This window comes from Hyaena hyaena, unplaced genomic scaffold, assembly GCF_003009895.1.
Source record: "Hyaena hyaena isolate Hyena2069 unplaced genomic scaffold, ASM300989v1 scaffold_85, whole genome shotgun sequence".
Classification (NCBI taxonomy): Eukaryota; Metazoa; Chordata; class Mammalia; order Carnivora; family Hyaenidae; genus Hyaena; species Hyaena hyaena.
The window spans coordinates 2,040,265-2,063,965 of NW_024080717.1; positions in this window are offsets into that span (position 1 = coordinate 2,040,265).

Genomic DNA, 23,701 nt, shown 5'->3' on the forward strand with positions numbered 1-23,701 from the left:
GGGAAGGTGACTCTGAAAGGGAGCACCCACGCTTCGGATCAGCATAAAGGCTTAAAATGTGAGAATTAGTTTTGCCTTGGGATTTTGGATCATTCCTTTTCCTGTTTGGTAGTAGAATAGAAGAATCGCTTTTAATATCCGTCTTCTCATTGTCATGGACTTCCCTTGTATCAAGACCTTGTATCAAGCAGTGAAATGAAATTAGGGGATTATCATGTTTATTCAAGTTATTACCAGCTCCTAATAACACACACACACATGCACAATTGAAATAAGATTTGACTGACTGCCCGCCTCCAAATAGCAGAGGTTCAAACAAAATGTTTAGAACCTAAGTGGATGTTAAGAGCACATTTTTTTCCTTCCTGATTATATGCCGCTATGCCTGGTTTAGGATTTTTTCGGCTCCTAGTGACAGAAAGCCAATTCAAACTCAATAAAGAAAAAGCCAGAATATATTGCTTTATGTAACTACGAGAAAAGAATTTGTTCTTCAGACATGATAGGATCCAGAGACTCAAATGATGTCGTTAGGAGATATATATGTATGTCTTTCTTTTTGTCGATCTAATCTTTTCTTTCTTTTTTTAATTTTCAATGGTCTTGTGGTTTTTAATACTTTTTATTGTGATAAAATACATATAAAATATGCCATTTTAACCATGTTTATTGTGTAATTCACTGGCATTCACCACATTAATGATGTTGTGCAGCCATCACCAGTATCTGTTACTAAATCTTCTCTATCACCCTAAACGGAAATTCCGTAACCAATCACTAAGCAGTAACTCCCCATTTCCCTCTCCCACCAGCCCCTGGTAACCTCTAATCTACTTCTGTCTTTATCAATTTGCCTGTTCTAGATATTTCATGTCCATGGAGTCCTACAACATTTGTTCTCTTGTTTGTGGCTTATTTCACGTAGCATAATGTTTTCAAGGTTCATCCGTGTCCTAGTGGGTGTCAGTACTTTATCTCTATTCGTGGCTGAATAATATTCCATCATATGAATAGACCACATTTTGTGAATCCATTCTTCTGTTGATGGACATTTGAATTGTTTCCATCTTTTGGCCCTTGTGAATACTGCTGGGGCAAACATTGGTGTACAAATACCTGTTTGAGTCCCTATTTTCAGTCTTCTGGAATATACCTAGGAGTGGAATTTCTATCTACTCTTGATTCCTCCTTCTTCCTTGTGGCCTTATCCTCGGGCAGACAAAGACAGTTTGTGCCTTACTCCTTAAGTTCCTGAAAGATGGGAGACATTTTCTCTCCCATTGCCTGTATTAACCCCTGAAGAGAAATTCTGATTGTCCATATTTGGATCTCTCTACCTTTGGATGGGTCACTGCCAGGGAGAAGCTCTTTCATGACTGTGTGATTAACAACCCACTGGGTGGGATGGCAGTTCTCTATAGGAAAGGGAGACTCAACTTCTAGATACTTCTAGATGCCACCAGACAGAGGTAAGAGATGTCCACTGCAGTCTCCTTCCCAGTGTGGGCAGAAAGCTCCTCTTTGCTATTTACCAGGGACCTTTGGATGAGTGAAATAATTTAAGAATGACATAGTTGGAGTTCGACAAGAATGAGGGAAAACACATTGTGAATGTGTTGATTGGAATACTAATGCTGTGACCTCTTGGGAGAACATCTTGATGATACCTAGCATGGCTGAAAACGCGCAGACACGGACCCAGCGGCCCTGCCTCAATATAGTCCCAGGAAAACCTCTTCCACTGTAGCCTCAGGAAGCTCAGGCAAGACTGTTCTTTGTGGCGTTGTTGGTAATTGTGAGAAGTGAAAAGCCCCTGAAGGTTGGCTCCACTGGCTAAAAGATAAATCGAAGTGTACTTCTAGAATGGATGTGATGCCCCCGTTAAAACTGATCTAGCAACATGGATGGAACTTGAGGGTGTTCTGCTGAGCGAAATAAGTCAGGCAGAGAAGGACGGATACCATATGTTTGCACGTGTAGGTGGATTAGGAGGAACTTAACGGAGGACCGTGGGGGAGAAGAAGGGGAAAATAGTGGGGGAGAGGGAGGGAGGCAAACCATGAGAGACTCTTGAATGCTGAGAACAAACTGAGGATTGATGGGTGTTGGGGGGGAGGGGGGAGATGGGCATGGAGGAGGGCACTTGTGGGGATGAGCACTGGGTGTTATATGGAAACCAATTTGACAATAAACTATTTGTAAAAAGAAAAAAAACTGATCTAGATCTATATATGTATCAGAATAGATAGGCTCCAAAGTAGAACACTGAATGAAAAAAAAAATCAAGTTGTGGTATCTTAAGTGCTGAACTGATGGCATTTATTTACATATTTGAAAACATACATGACTATGTCCTGCATTAGTTTAGGACATATGTATATAAAATAAAAATATAAAACCATTTACTGGATGGGTTCCCAACAAATTAAATAGTTCAGGCAAATGGGACAAGGGAAAAGAATCAAAGAGATTTCCATTTTTTCTATACTGCTCCTTTTTTCCCATTTTAAAAGAAGATTTATTTAAGGAACCTCTACATCCAAAGGAATCTCGAACTCATGACCCCGAGACCCAGAATTGCATGCTCCACCGACTGCTCCACCGACTGAGTCAGTCAGGCAACCCTTTTTTTAATTTTTCAAAATTAGCTCAGTTAAATTGACTAAATTTGAACAGTTGTTCATTTCCTCTGGCTGGTACTCTGTTCCCTTCACTGCTTTCTGGGTTTTTTTTTTTTCAAGCTTTGAAATGAAAAAAAGTACGACATTGTTACAATTAAAATGGAAATCCAATTTTTTCTGTAATCTAAAAATTTGGGGTTATGTATGCAGATAGATGAGATAGACAGACACACAGACAATGTATTGCAATTTTTTTAACCTGGTGTTTTTTCCAAGTAATCCTAGGCAGAGGCTCTTTGCCAAAATCTCCCTGCTGTGCTATACTTCTTCGTGCCATTTTATGTCATTTATGTGTTAGAGTACATTTTGTCCTTAATCTTCGCTGTGCCCCAGTATTCCCCAAACTAGCAAAATGCCCGGTGTGTTTCCCATTAACCTCAAAATTCCTACTAGGATTTAGTCTTAGAGCCCTGAAGTGCCTCCTATCATTTTAGCAAACAATCAGACTGCTCCCCAAACATTAAAAGCTGGCAAAAAGAAACTACCCAAATCGGTATACCTAAGAGAAGAAAGTCCTGGGAGGTGAAGATAGATTTCAGAAACGCTGTTCATACCATGAGGGAAAAGTCATAAAATAATTGTGCTTGAGGCAGTTGGTGACAGCCGTGTCTCTTTCGGTTTCGCGAAAACGCTAACAGAAAGATTTGCCCCATCTTGCTTGATTCTGAAGTGGTTAACATTTTATGATAGGAACCTTAATGGCAAGAAAAAGACTCACAGAAAGAGCTGCGCTCACTGAGCACTGACATCACCGTGCGGGAATGAGTATTGTCTTACACAATGGAATGCGCTCTATTCCTCCTCGGAGAGGGAATTTGGCTTGGTATGCAAATTAAAATATTGTTTTGAAAAATCTGTTGCATCAAATGACAGAAAAAAGTTTTTTCGAATCCAGTTCTTTGGTCCATTGCTGGCAAAGCAGTTGACAGCAGGCTCATGGATTTTGTAATGGAACCCAATCAAGCAGAATTGTCCTTTGGCAAAGACGCAAAAGAGCCCTAAATTCCTGAGGTCTCTGTTTAAATAGTTTTATTGGGCATAAAAGAGAGGAAGGATAATTTACTTGAAATGCTTGCAAACCCTTAAAAGCGTTGAGGATTTGAGTGTTATTTTGTTCTCCCTTTGTTGGAAAGTTGGCAGGTGAGACGGTGGGAAGCTGGCTTGTTTTGGTAGGTGGCCTTCCTCTTCTCCTTTCAAGCTTACTTGAAGGGGGCTCTCTGCAAATGGAGCCTTCCAGTCGCGAGTTCTGCAACCTGGAAATAATTTGAAAGTATTCAGAAATGTTATACATTTCACAGCTCCCCTCTGCAATGTCCTTTGACTGGGGTTGAGCCTGGGTTCACGGGTGCAGATTCAGGGAGTGGCCAATGCCATCACTCATGCTCAGGGCTCCCATGTCAGTCTAGAGCAGTGGGTCCCCAACAGTGGTCCCGGACAGCATCATCAGCGTCACCTGGGAGCTTTGTTAGAACTGTCGATTCGTAGAGTCCACCCTAGACCTACTGGCAGTGGGACCCAGAAGTCTATGATTTAACCAGCCCTCCAGATGAATCGAATGCACGCTCAAGTTTGAGAACCATTGTTCCAGGGAAGTCTGTCTTCCTGGGTGTAGAGAAGCCCAACCCTGAGCCCCCTTTGCTCTTCTTCCTCCTGCTGTGGCTGAAATCCAGACACCAAATTTGTCAGCAAATAGTTTGTGGTGAAATACTTTTAAATTGATGGCCATCGTGTGCAAGGGACTTTTGGTGTTATTTGGAATTTGCAGGGGCATGTCTTTCCATAGGAAGGTAAATGCGGTTAGCCTTAGTTGTAAAGAGGGGAACACGAGGGGCGTCTGGGTGGCTCAGTCGGTTGAGCGTCTGACTTTGGCTCAGGTCATGATCTCACAGTTTGTGGTTTCGAGCCCCGCGTCGAGCTCTGTGCTGACAGCCAGCTCAGAGCCCGGAGCCTGTTTCGGATTCTGTGCCTCCCTCTCTCTCTGACCCTCCCCTGCTCATGCTGTCTTTTTCCCTTTCTCAGAAATAAAAAAAAAAAAGGGGGGGGGGAGTGGTAGTCCGGGATTAGTGCCCCTTATAAAAGAGGTCCCAGAGACCTTCCTCTGTCCTTCTGCCGTGTGAGGTTACAGCGTCCAAGTAGTACCTATTTGTATCCCTTTCTTCTTCAAAAGATAAACTTGAAAATTAATATTGAAAATGGCTTTCCCTGCGATTATATCTTCCGTAATGACTTCTGCTGCTTAGTTGTGTTCCTCGGTATGGGACTCTTTCCAGAAACTAATTTGGCATCTTTGGTGACAATCATTAGACAGATGGCGACACTTGGGGTTGCCGCATATGAATGTATTACGTACATAGGAATACCTAAATGAAAAAGAGTGGAAAACTACAACTAGACACTTAGCCTTCTAGTTTGCTTTGTTGCCTATTTTTTTAAAATCTCCTTATGGAAATAATGCTGTAATTATTGATGGAGGACATTCAAGAAAACACTGACATTTATCTAGGATAAGCCAAGGGCTTGCCATATACGATCTCATTTAGTGTTTTGAACAATTATGAGGATAGGTCATTTTGCCTAATTTACAGATAAACTTCTGAATCTTTAATTACTTATTGTAACAGTTCATTGGCTGTTCAGTGGTGATTTCTTTTTTATCTTTTTTAAAAAAATGTTTACTTTAGAGAGAGAGAGAGAAGTGTGTGTGGGGGAGGGCCAAAGGGTGGGGGGAGACACAGAATCTGAAGCAGGCTCTGCTGTCAGCACAGAGCCCTACGCGGGGCTCGAACCCACAGACTGTGAGATCATGACCTGAGCCGAAGTCAGATGCTTAACCGACTGAGCCACCCAGGCGCCCCAGTCTTTTTTTTTTTTTTTTTTTTTTTTTTAATCTTTCATTAAGAGCAGAACCCAGAATTACTGTGGCTATCAGGTAAAGTTATGTGCTCAGGGAAGGAGGACTCAGTCTCACGATATGAAATGTGACCGGGCTTAAGTCAAACATGATTATTCTACCTCTTTTCCAGTAACTGAGTTGAGGGGTGGTCATGTGACATGGTTCTGGCCAATTCAATGAAAGGGGAAATTTGCTGTGAATGCTGTGAAAACCTCTCCTCCCTGATAGAGACCTGTACAAATAAAAGACCTCATTCCTTCTTACACTGGGCGGTTGTCTTCTAAGGATATGGTGCTTTGTTGGTGCTGCAGCAGCCATCTTGCAACTATGAGGAAAATGCCAGAGGAGAGCTGTAGGGGTGTCCTGCCTGGCACTGTTCGGCTCCTGGATTTCTGGCTGTGTGCCTTAACAAATCTCTGTTGTTTAAGCCACTTTTTGCTAGGCATCCTGTAACTTGCTATTAAAAGTATACATTCCGCTGGGGCACTTGGGTGGCTCAGTTGAGTGTCTAACTTCAGCTCAGGTCATGATCTCACAGTCTGTGGGTTTGAGCCCCGCATCGGGCTCTGTACTGATAACTCAGAGCCTGGAGCCTGTGTCAGATTCCATGTCTCCCTCTCTCTCTGCCTCTCCCCCACTCGTGCTCAGTCTCTCTCTGTCTCTCAAAAATAAACAAACATTAAAAAACATTGTTTTAAATGTATACATTCCGAGAACACACATGTTTCTCAGGTACCGCAACAGGGACTAAAACCCAAGTTTGGCTGATGGCAAAAAGCCTCTGGGTTTGTTCTCTTTCTTGACCACCTGCCACTTGCATTCCCTCCTTTTCTTTGATCAAAAGCAAACTTCGTCTACCATCAGCCTATAGAAATTGTTGGCTAGAAAATGACCAACACAAATGAGAAGCTCTTTGAAAACATTCTATTAACTATTACATGTTCTAGGCCAGATTGTGACAAGGAATGCTTCATCAGGATTTTTCCGGCAACCTGATGTAGTTTAGGTACACACGCGATGAACACATTTCTTCTTGAAGAAATCCAGGTTATAACGCAAAGGCAGCATTGTCCGTGATTTACTCAGTCCTGCTTTCCTTTCTAGAAGTAATCATCCATTGCCTCTCAGTAAGATAGCTCCCTAGATTATTTTCTGTGCATTCGTGTATTTACATGCTCAGCTTGAGATAAATTTTAGAAAACAGTGTTATACAGCCTGTATTGTCCTGTGACTTTTTTTTTTTTAAACGTTCCTCATATATCTTGTAGCTTTTTCCACATTAGTTAATTAGCTATATTTTCTTCTTATCATATGCAACCCAGTGTTCCATAGTAGGAGCACGGTGAGGTTTTATTTGCTTATCTCTTTGGCTAGAAACATACCTGGCACGTAGTAGGTATTTGATAAACATCCATTAAACAAATTCACCTTTGAATTTCCTTAGATTATTCATAATTTATTCCTTTGTTTCAACCAATGTTTCTATTTAAATTTAGAGTCAGTTTGTCAGTTTGCCCAAAATTAATCCTATTGGGACTTTGATGGGAATGTTACTGGCAAGGATTGACATTTTTATAATATTAAGCTTTTTTCATGCTTTTTTTTTTTTTTTGAATAAGTATTTCTGCAGGACAGATACCTCGGAGAGAAATCGATGATTCAAGTGGGATATGGATTTTTAAGATTTACTAGTTACTGCCAAAATTATTTGCAATAAGGCTTCTACAATTTTCTGTACAGCAATAGCATAGGACGGTGGCAGTAGTGGTGGTGATGGCGACAGTGATGATGGCGGCAGTGCCGGTGGCATTCTACCATATTGCAAAGGAACCCAGCGCTTTTCTGTCCTAATTCACTTTAGCTCCAATTATCCTCAGATACCTGATCACCTTTTGATTGTATTGCTCCTCATTTGGCATGTGGAGCGAAATACTGACTCTTTACGCTTGCCTGTCAGTGTACATTTTATAATCGCTGCCAAAGTATTGGGCCAGTGCGAAGTTGGGTAGGGCGGAATTTCTTTTCACGAATAGGAACTCCCACAGTCTTGAACGGCTGTCATAAACTGTCCTAGGATGGCAAAAGAAGGCTCCTAGAACGAAAGGGAAGCAGTGAAAATAAAGAGCTGACGGTCGTTTCATGCATATGTAGCTGTCCTGCTGAGCACAGGAATCTCAGTGAAACTCCTCAGTGCTCCTGCTTCCTGATAAATACCCAGACTGCTGTACGTGCGTGCCGTATGTGCTGTTCAGGTGGGTCCCTGGACCTTGGAGGGGGCATGTAGCTGACTGCCTCCATGTGGACTTCATTTTCATGTTTTCAGCTAGTTATGCAAAACCGAAAACTCCTAACTTTCATCTTCCTCTGACTGGCTCCTCCCCTTAAACTAGCAGAGCTATGGGCAGATTACGGACTGCTTTTGCTGCCATGCTCTGTGCGCATGGTTGTTTTAGTTGTTTGTGTTTCTTTGACGAAGTATTCCTGTGCCCAAGGATTAATGCCACTAATCTGATTCGATGTGCCAGGTCGATTGCAATAACTCTCGAATATCCTATCACATTCAGTATTGGTATTTCTTATTTTACATATAAAGTTTCATTGTGAATGATAAAACAAATGCTTAAATAAAATGGTTGGAGGCATTATGAATATTCTGAATTCTTTAGGTTCAGTGATTCAGGTGTGCTTTTCTAAAGAATGTCTGGAACTCTTGCATAGAGACACTATTTTAACTTAAATACTATGTTATGTTATGTCATTTTTGAGAGAGACAGAGCATGAGTGGTAGAGGGGCAGAGAGAGAGGGAGACACAGAGGCCGACGCGGGGCTCGAGCCCAAGATCCGTGAGACCATCACCCGAGCCGAAGTCAGATGCTTAACTGACTGAGCCACCCAGACACCCCATTAACTTAAATACTTTTAAAAATATTTTAAGGGGTGCCCGGATGGCTCAGTCAGTTAAGCATCTGACTCTTGATCTCAGCTCAGGTCATGATCTCACAGTTCGTGAGTCTGAGCCCCGGCTGTCCTTGGGCTCTGTGCTGCTGGTACGGAGCCTGCTTGAGATTCTGTCTCTCCCTCTCTCTGCCCCTCCCCACTTGTGTGTGCTCTTTCATGCTCGCTCTCTCTCTCAAAATAAATTTAAAAACTTTAAAAATAAGAAGATTTAAGACTCAAAATATGTCCCCATGGGATGCCAAATATACTATCATTATAATTTTACTATCTCTTGTAATGCTGTTGCCCAAAGGTCACTTTGGGGCAAAAATCTGTCTGAGGAGCAACAGTGTACCCAGCAGTCACTGGGAAAAGAGGCCGTTTTCCCCCACCTGATTCTGGAAGCAGGTTCTGGCCCATTCCAGGGAGGGAATCCCCGACCTGCATTCCTCCTTCCCTCCTGGGCCGTCAGGTGGAGGGCACGTGCTGACCAAGGTGAGCTCAAGTGTTGAGAGGCATTGCATGTGGTCCATCGCTCTGTTCCTAGATGATTCTGGAAGGTCTGCTGCCTGCTCTGTGGGAGCTGCTGGTCAACGGGAGTCCTACAGATTGATGGTATGAATACATCAGAGAAGATGCATGATTTTGATTTAATACATTGATTTTGAGCTAATAAATGAAAGTTGGAATGCCTTTCCAGGATGCTTAGATTCTGAGAATTGCCTCTTGTCCATTGCTGGGACTCTGCCTTGTGTGTTTTTGAACCTAAAGCAGTTGCATGTCGAAGCCTGGACTGAGAATGCACACGAGGAGAGAGAGGTACCGTCTAGAAACAGAGTTCATAAGCATAGAGAAAAGAATACCTGATCTTTACAACTCATTGTGGACCGTGGGCCAGCAAAACCCTATAACCTGGAAGCTTGCTAGAAATGCAGAAAATTGGGCTCCACTCCAGATCTACAGAATCAGAATCTGCATGTTAACAATAATCCTTGGTGATTCCTGTGCACATTCAAGCACAAGAAGTCTCTCTTAGGCAGAATTAAGACCAGAAGATGGGGGCGCCTGGGCGGCTCAGTCAATTTAACATCTGACTTCGGCTCAGGTCATGATCTCGTGGTCTGTGAGTTCAAGCCCCGTGTCAGGCTCTGTGCTGACAGCTCGGAGCCTGGAGCCTGCTTCAGATTCTGTGTCTCCCTCTCTGTCTGTCTCTCTCTGCCCCTCCCTGCTCATGCTCTGTCTCTCTTGCTCTCAAAATTAAATAAAACATTAAAAAAAAAAAAGACTGGGAGATGTGCATGTTCCCCTCTACAGTCACCCCACTGCATAATACCAACCACTTCCCATCGCTGTGCCCATAGTCGTTTCCGAGTGCTTCAAAGGAGCTTCCCAGGAAAGCCTTTGCATGGACTTGTATAGAGAAGTTAAGATCAGAAATGGCGGTAATGAGATAATGGACCAGTTAATGGTAGAGCTCTAGCAAGCCACACTGTTAAGCTCTGAGAGGTTAGTGGGAATCCCCAGTGCTTTAAGGGCTGACCCTGACCAATTACAGGCTGACACAGAGATTAGGGCAGTGACTCGTCGGCAGGTTTTGCGTGAATCAGCATGAGATAACGCTAGATAGAGACGGATAGATATGATCGATCACTCATTAGGTGTGGGATTGTGCCTTTTTTTTTTTTTTTTATAGCAAGTCCTGTCATGTCTGCACCTGACTGTTAAGTGCTATGAATAAGAGAAGTGCTGTGATTGTTTTATGTTGACTTTGGGTGGCCTACAGGACCTGGCTTTTAATTCTTGTGTCATGGACTGACTTTGGAGCTGACTCATTCTCGATGTTCAGAAATAATGATATTTGACCTTGTCTCTTTTAAAAAGAGGTATAGCTGAGCTACAAAAAATTGCACAAATCTTCATTTCAATTAAGTAACAACTGCATGTGTTGACCATCCAAAGCAAAGTATAGAATATTTCCATCATCCCGGAGAGCTCCCTTGTGCCCCTTTCTGGTTAATTCAACTACTGTCCTCTACTATTTTGAGTTTCATCGCCATACATTATTTTGCCTGTTTTAGAATTTTATACAAATGGATTCATGCATATGTACGCTTGCGCTTGGCTTCTTTCACTCAGCATAATGGTTTTTTTTTTTTGCGAATCATCCACCTCGTTTATTATATATCGCATTGTTTATAGCTGAGTAGGATTCTGTTGTGTGAACCTACAAAGTTTAGCCACTTACCTGTTGATGAACATATAGGCAATCTCCAGGTTTGAGCTCCTCGGCAAGACTTCTTTGATTATTTGTAAACAAGTCTTTTTGTGGACATGTATTTTCATTCATCTTAGCTAATTACATAGGAGTGGAATTGCTGCTTCTTAGAACAGACGGACATTTAATTATTAGAAACTGTCCAACAGTCCTTCAAACTGGTTGTACTATTTTACACTCGGACGAGAAATGTATGAGAATTCTAGCTGTGCCAGATCCTCCCCAATATTTGATGTCAGTCTCTCCAGCTCTGCTTTAATTTGCACCTCCTTGGTAACTAATGACATGGGACACTATATCATGTACTTATTTGCTTTTCATATAATCTTTATTTGTAAAGGGTCTGTTCAGGTAGCTCCTTTGCTCAATTTTATTGAGTTTGAGGGTTTTTTTTTTTTTTTTTTTTTTATTGTCGATGTGTGGGAGTGTCACAGATGGATTTCTTTTGACTTCTCTGACAGGCTCCATGCCTTCAGTACCTAAGAGCGCAGAGTGCCTCCAATGCCCGTGTCTCACCTCTGCTTTTGGAGATGGCTGCCTTGCCCTTGGGAAAGGCCCTGTTCGCCTCGGGAAAATCCTTCTTTGGCCCTGTCCTAGCCCTTTGGCATAATACCCCTGAGCACTTGGTGATAAAGCGCGGGAATGATCTGAGGGACCGGTGCTGACTGAGTCCCCGGCCATTGGCCATTGACGTCCCACTGCAATCCTGGCTAGTTCCTCCGTATCCCTCTTGATCTGGATTTCCTCTCCCCCCATCGATCTGCACTGAAAGAGAACGTTACAGCTCTCTCCTCACCTACGAAGGGACATTGGTTCATCGAGGTTGCTTTGCACGCCCTGTTCTTAGATGGATTTTATACAATTTTGATTGTGTAGCTGCTCAGGCTTGTTTGGGTGGTGAGGGTGGGGATGATGCCCTCTCTGGCCAAAAGCCAAGTTGTACCTTCCCCTCCCCCCACCCTCCGCACTCCATCATAACCCAGTGTGGAAACCCTGGAGTTAGTAGAAGACTCAAACTGTATTACACTTTTATGTTAACAATTTAAAGTTTAAATTAGCATCCAGTAACCCACACTGCTAAACATCACTGTGACTCCGTTTCCTTGTCCACAAAAAGGGAATAAAAAGAGTACTTGCACCACAGGGTTACTAGACGACGAAACAGATGTACGTAAAGAGTTTGGAAGCATACTTCTTAGGCACATAACATGCCTGATAAATGTAACACTAGCTGTTATTAATAATATGTCACGACTAATGACAGTAGTTACAGCATAAAAAATTCCTTTGTCAAGGACCTAGCTCTTCTCAGTCAATCCCTTAAGTCAAAGCTTTCTCTGGGAATTAGTAAGAGTTAGACAGTATTCCAGTTCCATGAACCCATAGATCAGAAAACTGTGGCTTAAAAATGGTGCCTGTGGGGGCACCTAGGGGGCTCATTCGGTGAAGTGACCAACTTTGGCTCACGTCATGATCTTATAGTTCATGAGTTCAAGCCCCACACTGAGCTCTATGCTGACAGCATGGAGCCTGCTTCGTAGATCCTCTGTCTCTGCCTCTCAAAAGGGAGCCCCTCCCCCGCTCTCGCTCTCTCTCAAAAATAAAATAAACATTAAAAAAAATGGTGCCTGTGGTTACACTTAATATTATTTAGCAATATCTTTGGTCCCCCCGCCTTTGGGTGGGATTGTACTTTCGTGCCCCCTTGGCATGGGGCAGGGCTATATAACTTGTATTGGGCAGTGAAATGTGACTGAACTATGCAACTTCTGGACAAGTCTTGAAGAACTTGTTTGCAACGCAACGTGCTTTCTTCCCCCAGCCACCGGAACGAGGGATGTTCATGTGGAACGGCCTCCAAATGAAGGTGATTTGGAGCAGAATCATGGCAGGCCCATGATGGGCATGTAGACTAAGCCAAAAAAATAAATGTTTGCTTTAGAACACAGAGCATTTGAGGCCGTTGGTTACATAAGCATCCCTAAGCCCCTCTTGATGGGCTGCTCCAGCACCTTAGCATTATAGTCCCGACTATGCTTTGCTGTGGTTGGGCAGGATTGAGGGTGGCGGATGCACTGGCCCAGCAGAGAACTCCTAGAGACCAGAGGTTGGCTGGATGGAGGGGTAGCCAAAGGCACGTGTGCCAGAGAGTGAGTTCAAACTGTATAGAAGACGGAGTGCCAAGTCTTCAAGTGTCCAAATCTGTGCAGGTGTGGGACTGGCAGCAGCAAAACAGGAAATAGAGCCGAAAAGCCTGGAGCTGAGTAGAGGCAGGGATGGAGCGGGAACTGAGGAATAAGCCCTGGAACCAGATAAGAGGGTCGTCCATGAGGTTTCCTTGTGTAGCGAAGGGAGAGCCAAAGCGCGGTCGTATTCGGTGCAGCTGTTTGGTGGGCCTTCTGGCTGGAAGTCACAAGGTCAAGTCAGCAACGTCCTGGGGCAGTTTCCCTTTGGATGTATCTGTCTTCACACTAGCAAGAGTCCTTGGTACCACAAGATTTGAAGAGCGTCACAGAAATTCACTCTGTTCTGAACTTTTGTGCTCTTCTCTTTCTTAACGCCGAGAATCTCTCAATCCAGATTTAAAGATGGATCGCTATCTGATTAGCTTTAGAATCCCACTCGCTCTGCCAGAATCACTTCTGCAACATCAAAACACATATTTTGGCTCCCTTTTAAGGTACCATGTCATGTAAATCATATAAAATGTGACCAAGACAGAACTGTCCATGTATGTTTTTAATTGGGTCAGCAGCGCTAACACAGCGGCGGTGTAAGCAGAGCATTTAAAAAATTTTTTTCCAGTCCTTTTGGAATTCAGCTCATGGGCTTAACAGACATGTATTGACATAACTAACTTGTTCAACATGTCTTTCTGTAAGTTATAAGTGAGGAGAAAGTAAAGCTTTGCATTACGCTAACAGATGAGATTTTTGCATTAGGGATAATACACTAATATGATACACGTCCCAAAGTGCAGTTTCATCATTTAATGCAAAATTCCCTCCTACCGGGAATGGAGGGTTGTTTTACAGAAAACATAAATAACGTGAAGGCCTTCTGGGAACTCCGTAATGACCTGGGATGTGAAATAATTTAACACGTACCATCGGCCGTGTGCAACATCCTCTTGTTCAAGACGCTCATCCAGGGTTCTGGGGTGAGTGGCTTGTCAGGGCTGGAGAATGGCCCATTCCTGTTATGGTGACCAGGGACCGAAAGCTTGTTTTTGTTTGCAGTTGTCCCCTTAATAAACTAGAAAGGTAGAAAATGGTTGCAGGAGTCTGTTTCTATTTGCAGCTGCAGAGTCGTTTCACATCATTACTTACTGGTTAAAGTTGTCTGACTTTTTTTTTTAGACAGTTGACTTATTATGGTAATAACATGCCCTGACATACATGACTACACCCATCTGTACCGAGCCGATGTTTAATAAATGTTTGCTGTGGGGTGCCTGGGTGGCTCAGACAGTGAAATGCCTGACTCTTGATTCGGCTCAGGTCACGATCTCACCGCCGTGAGATCGAGCTCCACGTCGGGCTCCACGCTCAGTGCAAAGCCCGCTTGGGATTCACTCTCTCTCCCTCTGCCACTCGTGTCTGTGTGATCTCTGAAGAAATAGTAAATAAATAAGCTTTTTGAAAGCGATTTGATAAGTACATTTATAAAGTTTGAAATCTACATGGTCAGAAAACTGAAAAGAACCCTTCTGGGCATGCGTGGGTGGCTCTGTTGGTTAAGTGTCCAGCTTAGGTTCAGGTAATGATCTCGCAGTTTGGAAGTTCGAGCCCCACATCAGGCTCTGCACGAGTGGTACAGAGCCTGCTTGGGATTCTCTCTCTCCCTCTCACTCTCTCTCCGCCCCTCCCCACTCATTCTCCCTCTCTCTCAAAATAAATAAACTTTTTTAAAAAAGTTTTTTAAAAAAACAACCCTTCTGTAAGAAAAAATTCAAAGCAATCAGAAACATTTGAATAGTTTGTAATGTATGTGTGTAAGGTAAGTATTACATACGTTATACATATAATTATATAAATACTTTATAGGAAATATCTCTAAAGGCACATTACCAAATAATATTTTGGTGTTTAGAGGAAGATTTGTACAAGAAGGATAGATTCAAAGAGAAGAGCTGCCTTAACTTATTTTATTGCTTCTTTGCTAAAGGTATTTACTCAAGACAGCAGAAGTAAAGCTTTAAAGTCAAATGTCTGGAGAAATTTAAATATATGTGAACGCGTGTGTTTAAATTGAAGAAGAATGTTGACAGAAATAAATCACTTTTAGAGAGAATTCCCAGGACCTAGTCCCTTTTAGGAAGGCTCTCCTGGTCCTTGTGCAAACACACAGTCCTTTAAAGTACTAACGCACGTAATTTATGGGTTTATGTCTGTATGCCTCTGTTTATTTTTGGCATAAAAATCCTCGCTTATAAAAAGGGTAGTTAAGTATGGTACTACATAACTACGATCCCTTTTGCCTGACCGAAGAGTTTGTACTTAAGGAACATAAACTAAAGTCGAAGGTAATTCAATTAACATTCTGAACACACAAAGATATGCTTGCTTCTCAGCTTTAAGGCACAAAGCAGTGCCATTAAATTATCGCAGTCATTACACCATGCGCACACATTCCTTAAAATGTCATGAATTGCAGGGCCAAGCTCTCGTTTGTGATGTTTGTCTGTCTCCGGAGAATCAACTGAAATAGACATCTTGAAGCCGAATAGCTTAGCTCCTTGTCTAACCTCACAAAACAAAAATCATCACCTTTGCTTGCAGACACATACTCAGTTCCCCCGATTTTCTTACCACTCGTGCTAATTCATTACCAAACTCTGTGGACACCAGTTCTGACATAGCTCTTGAATCTGTCCCCTTCTGCCCATTTTCCTCGCTATCGTCCTGGTTCAGGATGTCATCTTCTCTTGCCCATATTAATGTCCATGGTCTTGTACGTGTTCTCCCTGACCCCGTACTTTCTCCTTCAGCTCTCCTCTACTTTGCATAGGCCCTAACTTTTTTTTTTTAAAAAAAGTTCTGAGAGAGAGAGAGAATCCCAAGCAGGCTCCACACCGTCAGTGCCAAGCCAGAGGTGAGGCTCAATGAGATCATGACCTGAGCCAAAATCAAGAGTCCTACACTTAACCAACTGAGCCACCCAGGTGCCCAGGACTTTCAATAAGGAAAATTGCGCCAAAAAAGAATATTGTGTGTCTCAGCTTAAACACCCCTCCCCACACCATCCCCGGTTTCAGCTCCCTTCCCCTGCCCTCCTGAAGCCTCTGTAATCTCCTCTGTGGGAACAAGTGTCCCGCTTGATTGTGACTCCCTGTGTCGTCATCTGTTTCCGTAAATTACAAGCTCTGTGAGGGCAGGCACTGTGCTCATCGTGTTTGCCTCAGAACGCTTGGATTCTAGCCCAGGACGAGCTTTCAAATTATAAAGCATTTATCACAACTCCGTAATATCGGAGCAGTTCTCCAGCACCAACATACTAATACGCTCTCTGTCTCATGCAAGAATGTTTGTGTCTCTAAAGGAAGATTCCCCAAGGTGGTGCATCCCATCAGGGTTTAGTTTAACTAGCGAGAATAGGAAAAATCTTATAAATTTCTCCCTGAACTAAGGATACCAACGTAAATGCCTTCTCTTGACTTTGACTAAAATGCGAGTAAGGACAGCTCCAAATACTTTTATTTTAGGCATGCTTTATGACCTGTTAATATGGAATTGCATGTAACTATGGTGTAAAATGTGATATGAAAATCTGCACATGTGTGGAATGGGGTGTGGCATTGTTTTTCTTAACCGTTAGCATGTTAGACGACTTTTCATGTTTTTCTTATTTCTTCCTCTAATGCCTTATTTACAGGTTTCTCCCCATGATTGAAAAATCTGGTTTAGTTTAGGCTAGAAAAATGCGATATAGAAGAAAAATTACATGTGCCTCTCTGTGTGTGTTTGTATGTATGTATATATGATGATGGATTAATGACTATTATGAATGATAAGAAAAATGGACCGTGTGGGAGTTCATGGAGCAGAAGTTCGTCCATGGCTCCTTTGTGAAGGAAAGGTCATTGTCGGTTCAAATGGAATCTTTTCCCTCCAGCTTTATTGAGATATAATTGACATATAACATTGTGTAAGTTTAAGGTCAAATGAAATCTTGTCTTCACTGTAAATGTTAAAGAACGAGTAGTGTTGAACGGACTCGGCCGCTGTTATGAAAACAGTAGAAATAAATGTAATTCTCCTTGTAGAAATAAGAAAATATTCATTTAATTAAGGCTGCTGAGAAATTTGGCATGAACTCTCACACAAGGAATATAAACTTTAAACATAGATGTATGTATAGAAATGATGATAGGTGAAATGGTAATAATCTGGGGCGAGAGAGGAGGTGGAAAAGTGGGTGGGGTATGGAAGAAATAAGGCCCTGAGTTGATAGTTGCTGAAACTCAGTGATGGGTACATGGTGGCTTATTATATATTCTGACTTTTGCGTATGTTTGAACGTTTCCATAGAATAACGTTTTTACAAAGGAAAAACATAATCCTATATGTAGAAGTAGAAACATCCTCAAGCTGATAAAACTTAAGCCCGAGGACCCACCACTGAATGGGTCCGTCCTTGAATGGTGGGACCTGTGGTGTTTTCAAATGTTTACATGGTTTTATTTTGGAAAATTTTCAAACATGAGATCATTGAACCACAGTGGGCTAACACTGCAATCTCTTCCCATTTCAAAATCCCCTCCATTACGCTTCCCTTCGTGATGAGAGTTGGGCTTTCAACAGATCCAGCTAAGAGAAAGTTGAGTTGCCGATGCAAATAGCCAACTTTCGATATCTTTACATATGGATGAAAGAAACAGATTTCAAACTCCCAGCAGAGACAATGCACTTTGACCCCCTCCCCATAATTATTGGTGGAAATATTGATTTTACTGTCAGTCTCTCCTGGGTACATCGGCATTAGTTCATTGTGCTGGTGGAGGGATAACTTTCGGGAAGATTTCTTCTCTCCGGGCTGCTGACTCTGGATTGTGACTTGAAGCACAGGACCAGAGACTGTATTGGAGTACGCATGTGCCCCATGGTACCCGGCACAAAAGTATGCAGGTAGGAGGGGAAAACCCAGGTTTGAAATATGTGAAGCCGGAAGCCAGTCTATGAACAGTTTTTCCAAGCAACACGTGTGCAAAGTTACATGCTTCAGATTTGATTCTCATTGATAACTGGTTAAACTAGGAATCCTTCCCAGTCAGAAATATGCTCGGCAATGCTACAAATATAATTATAAATGCTTCACACTTTTTTGCATTTTTAGAGACCTCAAGAGAAGTATAGTTTATCAAAAGGTTGTGTCGATAGTACCCAGACCTCTACTACCAGAAGCATACACTTGAGTTTGACTATGTGTAGCTGCTTACATATCCATTCATTGTATATTAGCTTGTCTAATGCATTTTTTTCCCTGAAGAGGCGTGGGATTCCAAATTTAAAGAGGCACAAAACTGCCTCTGATGCAACAAAATGACCTGAAGCATGCATGGACGTGTGCAAAGACAAAGACACACACACACGCGCGCACGCGGTGGACCGAATCAGCATGAAAGTTAGAGACACTCAGACATTAGTAAGTGGATGAAAATGCTGCAGTCTAGTGAGTACTTCTGTGAGCTGAGAGATTTTTGGAAGCCCCCTTCCACAGTGACTTAAAATACGTAATGTGCTCCTCGAGGATAAAATTTAAAATAAAATGAAATCAGATGCGTTTGTAGGTTTGAAACCCAAGTTTCTTACTACTTTAAATTTGAGCCCTTTGTGAAGATGGTTTCAAAGATAACAATCTCAGTCTTTTTTTTTTTTTTAAATAGAGTCCCTCCAGAGAACTGAAGCGTAGCCAAATCCCTCAACATAGAATAGAATAGTCACTTAAAAGAGAAAAAGCAAATCACCCTGTTTCACTTGGTTATTTTCTCTTCCAAATATGGAATAGAAGAATCTCGAAAGCAGGGCAACAGTGAGTTAATATTCATCATGTTTTGTTTATCTTGGCTTTTAAACTACCCATTTCTTACATTTCTGGTTTCCATAATTTCTTTATTTACCCAGGCAGCCTTCTATCTTTTCCAAGTTTTCACGTTAGTGTGAAAATCTTAGTCCATCTTCCTCAAGCTTTCCTTCTTCCCTCCCAGACATTGTGAATCATTTTTTTCTAAGAGCCTGTTTACTCAGAGCTTGCCGGCAGGCTATTTTGTTTTTGAAACAAAATTTAAACACATTAACGCACAATCAATGATGTGTATACGGTGTATGGGTGAGTGCAATTACATGATCCATTTATATCTTCCAGAGCTAAATGCAGGATGCCAGTTGATTCCTGGCTTGTAAGTGGTCATGCCCTTGATTAAATTGTCTCAGCCAGCTAGGCCTGTAATGCCATAGAAGTCTTTCTTTTTTCTGAGTTTTCTAGAACGTTGTTATGTATAGGGCCCCTCTGAGACAGAATTCTTCAAATATAAGGAATTTTCTCACAAACGTAGCTCTTAGAGGTACATTCAAATGTAGCCGCAGCCAGCATATTAACACTCTGCGGTGACAGGTGACCCACAGATCTCCGAGGCATAACCCCAGCGTGGTTGACACAGTGTGGGGAAAGGCTGTACTGCATCTAGATATTCGGGGGCCCAGATTCCGTAAATTTTGAGGCTTTACCCTTGCCTGAGGCCTTAGAATTTGATGGGATCATCTGCAACCGAATGGTAGGAGACCTGTGTAGGGCAGGGAGGGGGCTGTCGGTGTGGATTGAGGAACCTGGCCTGGTAGTGGCAGACATCCTGTCCACTGATGTTATGTGGGCCAGAATTCAGTCAGACGGCCTGGTGGCGCCGCAGAGAACACTGGGAAATCTGTACCATTGAACCCAGGTGGATAAGAAATGGAGTTTGGTAAGTTCCTAGCATTGTCTCTGCCACCAAACAGGTCAACCTACCATGACTTCAGTGTCCTATACTTTGTAGATGTTGAGCAATATCCCTGGCTTCTGCCCACTGGTTGCCGGTAGTTCCCTCCCCCCGCCCCCCCCCCCCGAGATCTGACAACCAAAAAAATGTCTAGATCTTGCCAAATGTCTGCTGGGGGTCCAAGTCATTCCCAGCTGAGAACAACTTGGCTAGAAACCTTAGCAATTGGCAACACTTAGGATGATAGCAGCTTCTCTGTGAGCAGGGGACATTATTACTTTTGTGAGGTGAAAAAGTTAGGAGTGTGTTTAAAGCTAATGGAAGCCCAGATGCTTGCTCGCTCTCCTGGGAATAATACACTTGTGGTGGGCATTTTACTATCTCTTCTTGATGATCTGTCCACTTCGCAGAGTCTCTCCACCGTTGAGATCTGGTATATGAACCTTCTTTTCCCCAAAGTTAATAGTTCAGCTTTTTCAAGCATTGCTTATGGAATATATGGTCATGGAATCAAAAGATCATAGTTAATAATCATTTGTTTATTATTTTTTGGAAACTTTGACCAACAGGGAAGTATGAGGATTTTTAGAAATCACCAGGGTACGGTGAAAGTTGCCAATAAAAATGTAAAATAATACAGATGTTGTTATGAAGCAGAAAGATGTTATGTTTTAAATAAATCAGGATCCTTAACTATTAGCAAGAGAACTTGAGTTTTTAAAAAAGAACAATGGTATTATCATTTTATTATCTTTTTCCTACACATCTGGAATTTTGAAAACTTTTTGAATAAAAAAATCCCATTAGATTATTTAAGTCAGTTTTTAGTTTAATTGTAGTTTTGAGAGTATATGGAAAAGCTCTGTTTCAGATCTCTTACAGAATCTTTTTTAACATTTTCAAAGAATTTATCTGTGAGTTATTGCCCAATATATGTAGGCCAAACTCAGAGATGGTCTACAAATTTTGTTTTAAAATCACATTTATTACTTTTCTTATATAACTATAAAATTTGAAAAATAGAAACAAATATAAAGAAAATAAATGTGATTTATAATATTTTTATGTAATTTTTAATAGCCTTTTTCTTTGCTTATATTTTAGTGACTTCCCAACTTTAATGTGCTGAAGAATCATAGGGATAACTTGTTTAAAAACCATGTTCTGCATTCACTGCAAAAGAAAGATACAGTCTGGGTGGGGCCTGGGAGGCAGCATTTTAACAGATACTCCAGATGATTCTGATTCAGATGGTCTATAAAAAACACTTGGGAAAATCTGATACACGTTCTTAAGTTGCCATAGTATCAGTAACATACATTGACTGGTTAGGGGAGGGAACAAACTATGGATTTTTACCCTTGCTTTGTCTATTTTAAAGAACCTCACCCCTTGTAAATATCAATTCTTTCTACAACAGCTAGCTTCTGTTTAAAAACATAATGTTCATTTTAGTCTTTCCGTAGCCTTTTGGGTTATTTTCCATGAACTGATGATCTCTCAGTGTTTTTTTGCCTTATGCTCTTTGGAACAGATACATGATTAATCCATTTAAAATTTCATGATCTCCTTTGAACAACTAGAACACTTGACTTGTATTTCTCTCGAGATGGGTTAACTCGAGGCAGGAGGTAACGGGGGTGGGGGTGTGAATCATGCAGTGTCATTGGGCAGGGAGAGGAGTGGCACAGACCTGGGTGAGTTGGTGGGGGGGGGTTGGAAATCTGTAGTAATTAGCACCTGTTAAGGCGCAAGGGTGAATGAGAAGGAGTCTAGGTGACCTCAGGTTTGTGTATCTGAGCAGCAAGGGGAGCTGTGTTGGGGAACTCGGGGTTATAAGGGCAAGGAACGTAAAAAGGGAAGCATGATGTAAGGTTTCAGGGGTCAGTGATCATCTGTTAGAGTTGTGTACAAGCAGTTTAGGAATTTCAAACCATGCTTAAGAGGTCAATCGAGGATTGAAATAGAAACGTAGGAGCCAAAGAAGTGTATGGACTAACCAAGAGAGTAAGTATTAAAAGAAGGCCAAAACCTAAGCTGTGAAGTATGACTTTGTCTAGAAGACTGGGGAGGGGAAAAAAGGGGAATAAAACAGATAAGAAATAGAGAGGAAGTAGGAACACCAGGAAAAACAAACAAACAAAAAAACAAACAAACAAACAAAAAACCTGTTCTGAAATCAAGACATCACATCGGGAAGGAAGATGTGTCCAGCACAGGGGCAAGCCCGGGAGAACTGAAAGAAGAAAAGGCTGAAAGAAAGTTGTTGAGCATGGTGGCCAGATGTCACGGGTGACCTTTGATGAAAGGTCAGTTATTTAAGTAGATTTAAATTATTGAAAAGCCAGGAGCTTGCAAGAGGAAAAACTCAAAATCACAGCAAAAATGTGATCCCTCCGTCTACTCATCATGGGGTCCTCATTTTGTTGTTGATTTCTGCTGGCGGGATCAGGATTCCCTTGCATTTGTTCCTTGATGACCCCTTCTGTGTAGTCAGTTTAGTATTCCTGGTGCTCCTCCGTGACCCTCGTCTGAAGCTCTCTCAGCTAGGTGGGACAGCATCAGTGGGCTGAATTGGTTCAACTGGTAGTGCGTGCCCAAGGCAGCTGGTCCTCTACCGACCGACCACCTGATGGGGTGTGGGGCCCGGAAATGAGAGAGGAGTTGACTCGATCTTCTATAACCCTTTCATTTAATGGCTGCAGTATAAGAACTCTCCCTTTTGCTTAGCTAATCCTACCTCAAATATTAAAACCATCCACTTCAACTTATCAGATCCCTGAAACAACTTAATCAAGTGATATGATTCAAACATTTGGAAAAGGCACATGGTGGGGTCCATATGTACCTGCTTCCATTCTTTTCTAAGGCTCAAAGCACATGTTAAAGAAACCAGTTAATTTTCTTCAGTGAGTCCTATTTCACTGTAGTAGCTTCTTTACTGGGAACTATTTCTAGTATGGCAGTATGGCCGTGAACTTTTACTTTGTTTTGAAAAGGCAAGTAACCCAAAAGAGGCAGAGTTGAATGTGAGGCCTGTTTGGTCTGAGTCCATCGCCAATCATATTTCGACCATACTATGCTACCTTGACAAGTCATTTTTCTCTTCAAATTTTGCTTTATAAGAGTGGATAGTTGACATACTTTCTTTTTTGCTGCCTCCTATAGCATATAAATACACTTAAGAAATAATGGAATGCCTGGGTGGCCCAGTCGAGTCAGTGGCCAACTTCAGCTCAGGTCATGATCTCATAGTTTGTGAGTTCGAGCCCCGTGCTGGGCTGTGTGCTGACAACTCAGAGCCTGGAGCCTACTTTGGACTCTGGGTCTCCCTCTCTCTGCCTGCCCCTCGCTTGTGCTCTGTGTTTCTCTGTCTTTCAAAACTGAATAAATGTTAAAAAAGATTTAAAAAAAGAAATAAAACCAAGGAAACACATTACTAAATTGATTATGTATGACCCAAATGCTTAGGAATGAAAAATTTAGCCTTATGCTTATTCATAATGCATTAGCATCCAAGAACAAGTCCTAATTTTCTAATGTACCTCTTGATGAGCTAAAAAAAAGGACCATAATGAGCTTATTTTCTGCAACACATCTCTAATGTTTATAAATATTTTATATAAAGTCAATTCACGGAGTTAAACTTCCACAACCAGATTATGGGACCTGACAGATCCCATATTTTTAAGGCAGAGTTGAAAATGTCTCATTTAAAACCATCATAACTTATTTATATGTAAGTTAAAAATTTTAAAGTCTCATTTTTGGCTTGTCCTCATTCTCAGAGAAGGAATGGGCTATCCTCAATACAATAACAAGTTGTAAGTAAAGTTATATGAGATCTCAACTCGTTGCCAGGTGTTAGGTTGTAGAATACCGTGTAAAGTATGCTGGGAAACTGTGCATCTTATTTCTGCATTTGAACACTCTGAGCCAT